Here is a 15600-nt window from a genome sequence, read left to right as displayed (position 1 = left end):
CAGATGACTGTTTAGATATTTCCATGTTTTTACAGAAGGCAGTGTAGATATTTAAATGTTTATATAGATGGCGCTGTAGATATTTCCATGTTTACACAGATTGCGGTGTAGATATTTCCATCTTTCTACAGATGGCATTGTAGATATTTCCATGTTTATGCAGATGGCGGTGTAGATATTTCCATGTTTATATAGATGGTGGTGTAGATATTACCATGTTCATACAGATAGCGGTGTAGATATTTCCATGCTTATACAGATCGTGGTGAAGATATTTCCATGTTTATACAGATAGCGGTGTAGATATTTCCATGTTTATACAGATAGCGGTGTAGATATTTCCATGTTTATTGAGATAGCGGTGTAGGTATTTCCATGTTTATAGACATAGCGGTGTAGATATTTCCATGTTTATATAGATGGCGTTGTAGATATTTCCATGTTTATACCGATAGATGTGTTGGTATTTCCACGTTTATACAGATAGCGATGTAGATATTTCCATGTTTATACAGCTCGCGGTGCCGATATTTATATCATTATACAGATGGCATTGCAGATATTTCCTTATTCACACAGATGGCGGAGTAGATGTTTCCATGTTTATACAGATTGTGGAGTAGTTAGTTCCATGTTTATGGAGATGGCAGTGTAGATATTTTCATGTTTATAGAGACGGCGGTGTAGATATTTCCATGTTTATAGAGATAGCAGTGTAGATATTTACATGTTTATACAGATGGCTGTGTAGATATTTCCATGTGTATACAGATGGCATTGAAGATATTTCCATGTTTATACAGATGACTGTAGAGGTATTTCCATGTTTTACCGATGGCTCTGCAGATATTTCCATGTTTATAGAGATAGCGGTGTAGATATTTCCATGTTTGTACAGATGGCGTTGTTGATATTTCCATCTATACACAGATGGCCGTGTAGATATTTCCATGTTTATACAGATGGCAGCGTAGATATTTCCATGGACATGCAAATGGCGGTGTAGATATTTCCATGTTTATACAGAGAGCGGTGTAGATATTTCCATGTTTATACAGATAGCGGTGTAGATATTTCCATGTTTTCACAGATGGTGGTGTAGATATTTCCGTGTTTATACACATGGAGGAGTAGATACTTCCATCTTTATGGAGATGGCAGTGTAGATATTTTCATGTTTATAGAGATGGCGGTGTAGATATTTCCATATTTATAGAGATAGCGGTGTAGATATTTCCATCTGTCTACAGATGGCAGTGTAGATATTTCCATGTTTATACAGTTGGCGATGTAGATATTTCCATACTTATACAGATGTCTGTGTAGATATATCCATGTGTATACAGATGGTATTGTAGGTATTTCCATGTTTATACAGATGGTGGTGTAGATATTTCCATGTTTATTCAGATGACTGTGTAGATATTTCCATGTTTTTACAGATGGCAGTGTAGATATTTCAATGTTTATAGAGATGGCGCTGTAGATATTTCCATGTTTATACAGATCGCGGCGCAGATATTTCCATGTTTTTGCAGATATCGGTGTAGATATTTCCATGTTTACACAGATTGCAGTGTAGATATTTCCATCTTTCTACATATGGCATTGTAGATATTTCCATGTTTATGCAGATGGCGGTGTAGATATTTCCATGTTTATATAGATGGTGGTGTAGATACTACCATGTTTATACAGATAGCGGTGTAGATATTTCCATGTTTATACAGATCGTGGTGAAAATATTTCCATATTTATACAGATCGCGGTGTAGGTATTTCCATGTTTACAGATAGCGGTGTAGATATTTCCATGTTTATAGAGATAGCGGTGTAGGTATTTCCATGTTTATAGACATAGCGGTGTAGATATTTCCATGTTTATATAGATGGCGTTGTAGATATTTCCATGTTTATACAGATAGATGTGTTGGTATTTCCACGTTTATACATATAGTGATGTAGATATTTCCATGTTTATACAGCTCGCAGTGCAGATATTTGTATCTTTATACAGATGGCATTGTAGATATTTCCTTATTCACACAGATGGCGGTGTAGATGTTTCCATGTTTATACAGATGGCGGAGTAGTTAGTTCCATGTTTATGGAGATGGCAGTGTAGATATTTTCATGTTTATAGAGATGGCGGTGTAAATATTTCCATGTTTGTAGAGATAGCAGTGTAGATATTTACATGTTTATACAGATGGCTGTGTAGATATTTCCATGTGTATACAGATGGCATTGTAGATATTTCCATGTTTATACAGATGACTGTAGAGGTATTTCCATGTTTTACAGATGGCTGTGCAGATATTTCCATGTTTATAGAGATAGCGGTGTAGATATTTCCATGTATGTACAGATGGCGTTGTTGATATTTCCATCTATACACAGATGGCCGTGAAGATATTTCCATGTTTATACAGATGGCAGCGTAGATATTTCCATGGACATGCAGATGGCGGTGTAGATATTTCCATGTTTATACAGATAGCGGTGTAGATATTTCCATGTTTTCACAGATGGTGGTGTAGATATTTCCGTGTTTATACACATGGTGGAGTAGATATTTCCATCTTTATGGAGATGGCAGTGTAGATATTTTCATGTTTATAGAGATGGCGGTGTAGATATTTCCATATTTATAGAGATAGCGGTGTAGATATTTCCATATTTCTACAGATGGCAGTGTAGATATTTCCATGTTTATACAGATGGCGGTGTAGATATTTCCATACTTATACAGATGTCTGTGTAGATATATCCATGTGTATACAGATCCTATTGTAGGTATTTCCATGTTTATACAGATGGTGGTGTAGATATTTCCATGTTTATTCAGATGACTGTTTAGATATTTCCATGTTTTTACAGAAGGCAGTGTAGATATTTAAATGTTTATATAGATGGCGCTGTAGATATTTCCATGTTTACACAGATTGCGGTGTAGATATTTCCATCTTTCTACAGATGGCATTGTAGATATTTCCATGTTTATGCAGATGGCGGTGTAGATATTTCCATGTTTATATAGATGGTGGTGTAGATATTACCATGTTCATACAGATAGCGGTGTAGATATTTCCATGCTTATACAGATCGTGGTGAAGATATTTCCATGTTTATACAGATAGCGGTGTAGATATTTCCATGTTTATACAGATAGCGGTGTAGATATTTCCATGTTTATTGAGATAGCGGTGTAGGTATTTCCATGTTTATAGACATAGCGGTGTAGATATTTCCATGTTTATATAGATGGCGTTGTAGATATTTCCATGTTTATACCGATAGATGTGTTGGTATTTCCACGTTTATACAGATAGCGATGTAGATATTTCCATGTTTATACAGCTCGCGGTGCAGATATTTATATCATTATACAGATGGCATTGCAGATATTTCCTTATTCACACAGATGGCGGAGTAGATGTTTCCATGTTTATACAGATTGTGGAGTAGTTAGTTCCATGTTTATGGAGATGGCAGTGTAGATATTTTCATGTTTATAGAGACGGCGGTGTAGATATTTCCATGTTTATAGAGATAGCAGTGTAGATATTTACATGTTTATACAGATGGCTGTGTAGATATTTCCATGTGTATACAGATGGCATTGAAGATATTTCCATGTTTATACAGATGACTGTAGAGGTATTTCCATGTTTTACCGATGGCTCTGCAGATATTTCCATGTTTATAGAGATAGCGGTGTAGATATTTCCATGTTTGTACAGATGGCGTTGTTGATATTTCCATCTATACACAGATGGCCGTGTAGATATTTCCATGTTTATACAGATGGCAGCGTAGGTATTTCCATGGACATGCAAATGGCGGTGTAGATATTTCCATGTTTATACAGAGAGCGGTGTAGATATTTCCATGTTTATACAGATAGCGGTGTAGATATTTCCATGTTTTCGCAGATGGTGGTGTAGATATTTCCGTGTTTATACACATGGAGGAGTAGATACTTCCATCTTTATGGAGATGGCAGTGTAGATATTTTCATGTTTATAGAGATGGCGGTGTAGATATTTCCATATTTATAGAGATAGCGGTGTAGATATTTCCATCTGTCTACAGATGGCAGTGTAGATATTTCCATGTTTATACAGTTGGCGGTGTAGATATTTCCATACTTATACAGATGTCTGTGTAGATATATCCATGTGTATACAGATGGTATTGTAGGTATTTCCATGTTTATACAGATGGTGATGTAGATATTTCCATGTTTATTCAGATGACTGTGTAGATATTTCCATGTTTTTACAGATGGCAGTGTAGATATTTCAATGTTTATAGAGATGGCGCTGTAGATATTTCCATATTTATACAGATCGCGGTGTAGATATTTCCACGTTTTTACAGATATCGCTGTGGATATTTCCATGTTTACACAGATTTCGGTGTAGATATTTCCATCTTTCTACAGATGGCATTGTAGATATTTCCATGTTTATGCAGATGGCGGTGTAGATATTTCCATGTTTATATAGATGGTGGTGTAGATATTACCATGTTTATACAGATAGCAGTGTAGATATTTCCATGTTTATACAGATCGTGGTGAAGATATTTCCATGTTTATACAGATAGCGGTGTAGATATTTCCATGTTTATACAGATCGTGGTGAAAATATTTCCATATGTATGAAGATCGCGGTGTAGGTATTTCCATGTTTATACAGATAGCGCTGTAGATATTTCCATGTTTATAGAGATAGCGGTGTAGGTATCTCCATGTTTATAGACATAGCGGTGTAGATATTTCCATGTTTATATAGATGGCGTTGTAGATATTTCCATGTTTATACAGATAGATGTGTTGGTATTTCCACGTTTATACAGATAGCGATGTAGATATTTCCATGTTTATACAGCTCGCAGTGCAAATATTTATATCTTTATACAGATGGCATTGTAGATATTTCCTTATTCACACAGATGGCGGTGTAGATGTTTCCACGTTTATACAGATGGCGGAGTAGTTAGTTCCATGTTTATGGAGATGGCAATGTAGATATTTTCATGTTTATAGAGATGGCGGTGTAGATATTTCCATGTTTGTAGAGATAGCAGTGTAGATATTTACATGTTTATACAGATGGCTGTGTAGATATTTCCATGTGTATACAGATGGCATTGTAGATATTTCCATGTTTATACAGATGACTGTAGAGGTATTTCCATGTTTTACAGATGGCTGTGCAGATATTTCCATGTTTATAGAGATAGCGGTGTAGATATTTCCATGTTTGTACAGATGTCGTTGTTGATATTTCCATCTATACACAGATGGCCGTGTAGATATTTCCATGTTTATACAGATGGCAGCGTAGATATTTCCATGGACATGCAGATGGCGGTGTAGATATTTCCATGTTTATAAAGATCGCGGTGTAGATATTTCCATGTTTATACAGATAGCGGTGTAGATAATTCCATGTTTTTACAGATAACGGTGTAGATATTTCCATGTTTACACAGATTGCGGTTTAGATATTTCCATCTTTCTACAGATGGCATTGTAGATATTTCCATGTTTATGCAGATGCCGGTGTAGATACTTCCATGTTTATATAGATGGTGGTGTAGATATTACCATGTTTATACAGACAGCGGTGTAGATATTTCCATGTTTATAGAGATAGCAGTGTAGATATTTACATGTTTATACAGATGACTGTAGAGGTATTTCCATGTTTTACCGATGTCTCTGTAGATATTTCCATGTTTATAGAGATAGCGGTGTAGATATTTCCATGTTTGTACAGATGGCGTTGTTGATAATTCCATCTATACACAGATGGCCGTGTAGATATTTCCATGTTTATACAGATGGCAGCGTAGATATTTCCATGGACATGCAGATGGCGGTGTAGATATTTCCATGTTTATACAGATAGCGGTGTAGATATTTCCATGTTTTCACAGATGGTGGTGTAGATGTTTCCGTGTTTATACACATGGCGGAGTAGATACTTCCATCTTTATGGAGATGGCAGTGTAGATATTTTCATGTTTAAGAGATGGCGGTGTAGATATTTCCATATTTATAGAGATAGCGGTGTAGATATTTCCATCTTTCTACAGATGGCAGTGTAGATATTTCCATGTTTATACAGATGGCGGTGTAGATATTTCCATACTTATAGAGTTGTCTGTGTACATATTTCCATGTGTATACAGATGGTATTGTAGGTATTTCCATGTTTATACAGATGGTTGTGTAGATATTTCCATGTTTATTCAGATGACTGTGTAGATATTTCCATGTTTTACAGATGGCAGTGTAGATATTTCAATGTTTATAGAGATGGCGCTGTAGATATTTCCATGTTTATACAGATTGCGGTGTAGATATGTCCATGTTTATACAGATAGCGGTGTATATATTTCCATGTTTTTAAAGATATCGGTGTAGATTTTCCATGTTTACACAGATTGCGGTGTAGATATTTCCATCTTTCTACAGATGGCATTGTAGATATTTCCATGTTTATGCAGATGGCGGTGTAGATATTTCCATGTTTATATAGATGGTGGTGTAGATATTACCATGTTTATACAGATAGCGGTGAAGATATTTCCATGTTTATTCAGATCGTGGTGAAGATATTTCCATGTTTATACAGATCGCGTTGTAGATATTTCCATGTTTATACAGATCGCTGTGCAGATATTTCCATGTTTATACAGATAGCGGTGTAGATATTTCCATGTTTATACAGATAGCGGTGTAGATATTTCCATGTTTATAGAGATAGCGGTGTAGGTATTTCCATGTTTATAGACATAGCGGTGTAGATATTTCCATGTTTATATAGATGGCGTTGTAGATATTTCCATGTTTATACCGATAGATGTGTTGGTATTTCCACGTTTATACAGATAGCGATGTAGATATTTCCATCTTTATACAGCTCGCGGTGCAGAGATTTATATCTTTATACTGATGGCATTGTAGATATTTCCTTATTCACACAGATGGCGGTGTAGATGTTTCCATGTTTATACAGATGGCGGAGTAGTTAGTTCCATGTTTATGGAGATGGCAGTGTAGATATTTTCATGTTTATAGAGATGGCGGTGTAGATATTTCCATGTTTATAGAGATAGCAGTGTAGATATTTACATGTTTATACAGATGGCTGTGTAGATATTTCCATGTGTATACTGTTGGCATTGTAGATATTTCCATGTTTATACAGATGACTGTAGAGGTATTTCCATGTTTTACAGATGGCTGTGCAGATATTTCCATGTTTATAGAGATAGCGGTGTAGATATTTCCATGTTTGTACAGATGGCGATGTTGATATTTCCATCTATACACAGATGGCCGTGTAGATATTTCCATGTTTATACAGATGGCAGCGTAGATATTTCCATGGACATGCAGATGGCGGTGTAGATATTTCCATGTTTATACAGATAGCGGTGTAGATATTTCCATGTTTTCACAGATGGTGGTGTAGATATTTCCGTGTTTATACACATGGCGGAGTAGATACTTCCATCTTTATGGAGATGGCAGTGTAGATATTTTCATGTTTATAGAGATGGCGGTGTAGATATTTCCATATTTATAGAGATAGCGGTGTAGATAATTCCATCTTTCTACAGATGGCAGTGTAGATATTTCCATGTTTATACAGATGGCGGTGTAGATATTTCCATACTTATACAGATGTCTGTGTAGATATTTCCATGTGTATACAGATGGTATTGTATGTATTTCCATGTTTTTACAGATGGTGGTGTAGATATTTCCATGTTTATTCAGATGACTGTGTAGATATTTCCATGTTTTTACAGATGGCAGTGTAGATATTTCAATGTTTATAGAGATGGCGCTGTAGATATTCCATGTTTATACAGATCGCGGTGTAGATATTTCCATGTTTATACAGATAGCGGTGTAGATATTTCCATGTTTACACAGATTTCGGTGTAGATATTTCCATCTTTCTACAGATGGCATTGTAGATATTTCCATGTTTATGCAGATGGCGGTGTAGATACTTCCATGTTTATATAGATGGTGGTGTAGATATTACCATGTTTATACAGATAGCGTTGTAGATATTTCCATGTTTATACAGATCGTGGTGAAGATATTTCCATGTTTATACAGATCTCGGTGTAGATATTTCCATGTTTATACAGATCACGGTGTAGATATTTCCATGTTTATACAGATCGCGGTGTAGATATTTCCATGTTTATACAGATAGCGTTGTAGATATTTCCATGTTTATACAGATAGCAGTGAAGATATTTCCATGTTTATAGAGATAGCGGTGTAGGTAATTCCATGTTTATAGACATAGCAGTGTAGATATATCCATGTTTATATAGATGGCGTTGTAGATATTTCCATGTTTATACCGATAGATGTGTTGGTATTTCTACGTTTATACAGATAGCGATGTACATATCTCCATGTTTATACAGCTCGCGGTGCAGATATTTATATCTTTATACAGATGGCATTGTAGATATTTCCTTATTCACACAGATGGCGGTGTAGATGTTTCCATGTTTATACAGATGGCGGAGTAGTTAGTTCCATGTTTATGGAGATGGCAGTGTAGATAATTTCATGTTTATAGAGATGGCGGTGTAGATATTTCCATGTTTATAGAGATAGCAGTGTAGATATTTACATGTTTCTACAGATGACTGTAGAGGTATTTCCGTGTTTTACCGATGGCTCTGTAGATATTTCCATGTTTATAGAGATAGCGGTGTAGATATTTCCATGTTTTTACAGATGGCGTTGTTGATAATTCCATCTATACACAGATGGCCGTGTAGATATTTCCATGTTTATACAGATGGCAGCGTAGATATTTCCATGGACATGCAGATGGCGGTGTAGATATTTCCATGTTTATACAGATAGCGGTGTAGATATTTCCATGTTTTCACAGATGGTGGTGTAGATGTTTCCGTGTTTATACACATGGCGGAGTAGATACTTCCATCTTTATGGAGATGGCAGTGTAGATATTTTCATGTTTAAGAGATGGCGGTGTAGATATTTCCATATTTATAGAGATAGCGGTGTAGATATTTCCATCTTTCTACAGATGGCAGTGTAGATATTTCCATGTTTATACAGATGGCGGTGTAGATATTTCCATACTTATAGAGTTGTCTGTGTACATATTTCCATGTGTATACAGATGGTATTGTAGGTATTTCCATGTTTATACAGATGGTGGTGTAGATATTTCCATGTTTATTCAGATGACTGTGTAGATATTTCCATGTTTTACAGATGGCAGTGTAGATATTTCAATGTTTATAGAGATGGCGCTGTAGATATTTCCATGTTTATACAGATTGCGGTGTAGATATGTCCATGTTTATACAGATAGCTGTGTATATATTTCCATGTTTTTAAAGATATCGGTGTAGATTTTCCATGTTTACACAGATTGCGGTGTAGATATTTCCATCTTTCTACAGATGGCATTGTAGATATTTCCATGTTTATGCAGATGGCGGTGTAGATATTTCCATGTTTATATAGATGGTGGTGTAGATATTACCATGTTTATACAGATAGCGGTGAAGATATTTCCATGTTTATTCAGATCGTGGTGAAGATATTTCCATGTTTATACAGATCGCGTTGTAGATATTTCCATGTTTATACAGATCGCTGTGCAGATATTTCCATGTTTATACAGATAGCGGTGTAGATATTTCCATGTTTATACAGATAGCGGTGTAGATATTTCCATGTTTATAGAGATAGCGGTGTAGGTATTTCCATGTTTATAGACATAGCGGTGTAGATATTTCCATGTTTATATAGATGGCGTTGTAGATATTTCCATGTTTATACCGATAGATGTGTTGGTATTTCCATGTTTATACAGATAGCGATGTAGATATTTCCATCTTTATACAGCTCGCGGTGCAGAGATTTATATCTTTATACTGATGGCATTGTAGATATTTCCTTATTCACACAGATGGCGGTGTAGATGTTTCCATGTTTATACAGATGGCGGAGTAGTTAGTTCCATGTTTATGGAGATGGCAGTGTAGATATTTTCATGTTTATAGAGATGGCGGTGTAGATATTTCCATGTTTATAGAGATAGCAGTGTAGATATTTACATGTTTATACAGATGGCTGTGTAGATATTTCCATGTGTATACTGTTGGCATTGTAGATATTTCCATGTTTATACAGATGACTGTAGAGGTATTTCCATGTTTTACAGATGGCTGTGCAGATATTTCCATGTTTATAGAGATAGCGGTGTAGATATTTCCATGTTTGTACAGATGGCGATGTTGATATTTCCGTCTATACACAGATGGCCGTGTAGATATTTCCATGTTTATACAGATGGCAGCGTAGATATTTCCATGGACATGCAGATGGCGGTGTAGATATTTCCATGTTTATACAGATAGCGGTGTAGATATTTCCATGTTTTCACAGATGGTGGTGTAGATATTTCCGTGTTTATACACATGGCGGAGTAGATACTTCCATCTTTATGGAGATGGCAGTGTAGATATTTTCATGTTTATAGAGATGGCGGTGTAGATATTTCCATATTTATAGAGATAGCGGTGTAGATAATTCCATCTTTCTACAGATGGCAGTGTAGATATTTCCATGTTTATACAGATGGCGGTGTAGATATTTCCATACTTATACAGATGTCTGTGTAGATATTTCCATGTGTATACAGATGGTATTGTATGTATTTCCATGTTTTTACAGATGGTGGTGTAGATATTTCCATGTTTATTCAGATGACTGTGTAGATATTTCCATGTTTTTACAGATGGCAGTGTAGATATTTCAATGTTTATAGAGATGGCGCTGTAGATATTCCATGTTTATACAGATCGCGGTGTAGATATTTCCATGTTTATACAGATAGCGGTGTAGATATTTCCATGTTTACACAGATTGCGGTGTAGATATTTCCATCTTTCTACAGATGGCATTGTAGATATTTCCATGTTTATGCAGATGGCGGTGTAGATACTTCCATGTTTATATAGATGGTGGTGTAGATATTACCATGTTTATACAGATAGCGGTGTAGATATTTCCATGTTTATACAGATCGTGGTGAAGATATTTCCATGTTTATACAGATCTCGGTGTAGATATTTCCATGTTTATACAGATCACGGTGTAGATATTTCCATGTTTATACAGATCGCGGTGTAGATATTTCCATGTTTATACAGATAGCGTTGTAGATATTTCCATGTTTATACAGATAGCAGTGAAGATATTTCCATGTTTATAGAGATAGCGGTGTAGGTAATTCCATGTTTATAGACATAGCAGTGTAGATATATCCATGTTTATATAGATGGCGTTGTAGATATTTCCATGTTTATATAGATGGCGTTGTAGATATTTCCATGTTTATACCGATAGATGTGTTGGTATTTCTACGTTTATACAGATATCGATGTACATATCTCCATGTTTATACAGCTCGCGGTGCAGATATTTATATCTTTATACAGATGGCATTGTAGATATTTCCTTATTCACACAGATGGCGGTGTAGATGTTTCCATGTTTATACAGATGGCGGAGTAGTTAGTTCCATGTTTATGGAGATGGCAGTGTAGATAATTTCATGTTTATAGAGATGGCGGTGTAGATATTTCCATGTTTATAGAGATAGCAGTGTATATATTTACATGTTTATACAGATGACTGTAGAGGTATTTCCGTGTTTTACCGATGGCTCTGTAGATATTTCCATGTTTATAGAGATAGCGGTGTAGATAATTCCATGTGTGTACAGATGGCGTTGTTGATAATTCCATCTATACACAGATGGCCGTGTAGATATTTCCATGTTTATACAGATGGCAGCGTAGATATTTCGATGGACATGCAGATGGCGGTGTAGATATTTCCATGTTTATACAGATAGCAGTGTAGATATTTCCATGTTTTCACAGATGGTGGTGTGGATATTTCCGTGTTTATACACATTGCAGAGTAGATACTTCCATCTTTATGGAGATGCCAGTGTAGATATTTTCATGTTTATAGAGATGGCGGTGTAGATATTTCCATGTTTATAGAGATAGCAGTGTAGATATTTACATGTTTATACAGATGGCTGTGTAGATATTTACATGTGTATACAGATGGCATTGTGGATATTTCCATGTTTATACAGATGACTGTAGAGGTATTTCCATGTTTTACCGATGGCTCTGCAGATATTTCCATGTTTATAGAGATAGCGGTGTAGATATTTCCATGTTTGTACAGATGGCGTTGTTGATATTTCCATCTATACACAGATGGCCGTGTAGATATTTCCATGTTTATACAGATGGCAGCGTAGATATTTCCATGGACATGCAGATGGCGGTGTAGATATTTCCATGTTTATACAGATGGCGGTGTAGGTATTTCCATACTTATAGAGTTGTCTGTGTACATATTTCCATGTGTATACAGATGGTATTGTAGGTATTTCCATGTTTATACAGATGGTGGTGTAGATATTTCCATGTTTATTCAGATGACTGTGTAGATATTTCCATGTTTTACAGATGGCAGTGTAGATATTTCAATGTTTATAGAGATGGCGCTGTAGATATTTCCATGTTTATACAGATTGCGGTGTAGATATGTCCATGTTTATACAGATAGCGGTGTATATATTTCCATGTTTTTAAAGATATCGGTGTAGATTTTCCATGTTTACACAGATTGCGGTGTAGATATTTCCATCTTTCTACAGATGGCATTGTAGATATTTCCATGTTTATGCAGATGGCGGTGTAGATATTTCCATGTTTATATAGATGGTGGTGTAGATATTACCATGTTTATACAGATAGCGGTGAAGATATTTCCATGTTTATTCAGATCGTGGTGAAGATATTTCCATGTTTATACAGATCGCGGTGTAGATATTTCCATGTTTATACAGATCGCTGTGCAGATATTTCCATGTTTATACAGATAGCGGTGTAGATATTTCCATGTTTATACAGATAGCGGTGTAGATATTTCCATGTTTATAGAGATAGCGGTGTAGGTATTTCCATGTTTATAGACATAGCGGTGTAGATATTTCCATGTTTATATAGATGGCGTTGTAGATATTTCCATGTTTATACCGATAGATGTGTTGGTATTTCCACGTTTATACAGATAGCGATGTAGATATTTCCATCTTTATACAGCTCGCGGTGCAGAGATTTATATCTTTATACTGATGGCATTGTAGATATTTCCTTATTCACACAGATGGCGGTGTAGATGTTTCCATGTTTATACAGATGGCGGAGTAGTTAGTTCCATGTTTATGGAGATGGCAGTGTAGATATTTTCATGTTTATAGAGATGGCGGTGTAGATATTTCCATGTTTATATAGATAGCAGTGTAGATATTTACATGTTTATACAGATGGCTGTGTAGATATTTCCATGTGTATACAGTTGGCATTGTAGATATTTCCATGTTTATACAGATGACTGTAGAGGTATTTCCATGTTTTACAGATGGCTGTGCAGATATTTCCATGTTTATAGAGATAGCGGTGTAGATATTTCCATGTTTGTACAGATGGCGATGTTGATATTTCCATCTATACACAGATGGCCGTGTAGATATTTCCATGTTTATACAGATGGCAGCGTAGATATTTCCATGGACATGCAGATGGCGGTGTAGATATTTCCATGTTTATACAGATAGCGGTGTAGATATTTCCATGTTTTCACAGATGGTGGTGTAGATATTTCCGTGTTTATACACATGGCGGAGTAGATACTTCCATCTTTATGGAGATGGCAGTGTAGATATTTTCATGTTTATAGAGATGGCGGTGTAGATATTTCCATATTTATAGAGATAGCGGTGTAGATAATTCCATCTTTCTACAGATGGCAGTGTAGATATTTCCATGTTTATACAGATGGCGGTGTAGATATTTCCATACTTATACAGATGTCTGTGTAGATATTTCCATGTGTATACAGATGGTATTGTATGTATTTCCATGTTTATACAGATGGTGGTGTAGATATTTCCATGTTTATTCAGATGACTGTGTAGATATTTCCATGTTTTTACAGATGGCAGTGTAGATATTTCAATGTTTATAGAGATGGCGCTGTAGATATTCCATGTTTATACAGATCGCGGTGTAGATATTTCCATGTTTATACAGATAGCGGTGTAGACATTTCCATGTTTTTACAGATAACGGTGTAGTTATTTCCATGTTTACACAGATTTCGGTGTAGATATTTCCATCTTTCTACAGATGGCATTGTAGATATTTCCATGTTTATGCAGATGGCGGTGTAGATACTTCCATGTTAATATAGATGGTGGTGTAGATATTACCATGTTTATACAGATAGCGGTGTAGATATTTCCATGTTTATACAGATCGTGGTGAAGATATTTCCATGTTTATACAGATCACGGTGTAGATATTTCCATGTTTATACAGATCACGGTGTAGATATTTCCATGTTTATACAGATCGCGGTGTAGTTATTTCCATGTTTATACAGATAGCGTTGTAGATATTTCCATGTTTATACAGATAGCATTGTAGATATTTCCATGTTTATAGAGATAGCGGTGTAGGTAATTCCATGTTTATAGACATAGCAGTGTAGATATATCCATGTTTATATAGATGGCGTTGTAGATATTTCCATGTTTATACCGATAGATGTGTTGGTATTTCTACGTTTATACAGATAGCGATGTACATATCTCCATGTTTATACAGCTCGCGGTGCAGATATTTATATCTTTATACAGATGGCATTGTAGATATTTCCTTATTCACACAGATGGCGGTGTAGATGTTTCCATGTTTATACAGATGGCGGAGTAGTTAGTTCCATGTTTATGGAGATGGCAGTGTAGATAATTTCATGTTTATAGAGATGGCGGTGTAGATATTTCCATGTTTATAGAGATAGCAGTGTATATATTTACATGTTTATACAGATGACTGTAGAGGTATTTCCGTGTTTTACCGATGGCTCTGTAGATATTTCCATGTTTATAGAGATAGCGGTGTAGATAATTCCATGTGTGTACAGATGGCGTTGTTGATAATTCCATCTATACACAGATGGCCGTGTAGATATTTCCATGTTTATACAGATGGCAGCGTAGATATTTCGATGGACATGCAGATGGCGGTGTAGATATTTCCATGTTTATACAGATAGCAGTGTAGATATTTCCATGTTTTCACAGATGGTGGTGTGGATATTTCCGTGTTTATACACATTGCAGAGTAGATACTTCCATCTTTATGGAGATGCCAGTGTAGATATTTTCATGTTTATAGAGATGGCGGTGTAGATATTTCCATGTTTATAGAGATAGCAGTGTAGATATTTACATGTTTATACAGATGGCTGTGTAGATATTTCCATGTGTATACAGATGGCATTGTGGATATTTCCATGTTTATACAGATGACTGTAGAGGTATTTCCATGTTTTACCGATGGCTCTGCAGATATTTCCATGTTTATAGAGATAGCGGTGTAGATATTTCCATGTTTGTACAGATGGCGT

The sequence above is a fragment of the Pan paniscus genome, chromosome 7 (assembly GCF_029289425.2).
Source record: "Pan paniscus chromosome 7, NHGRI_mPanPan1-v2.0_pri, whole genome shotgun sequence".
NCBI lineage: Eukaryota > Metazoa > Chordata > Mammalia > Primates > Hominidae > Pan > Pan paniscus.
Note: the sequence above shows the minus strand (reverse complement) of the source record.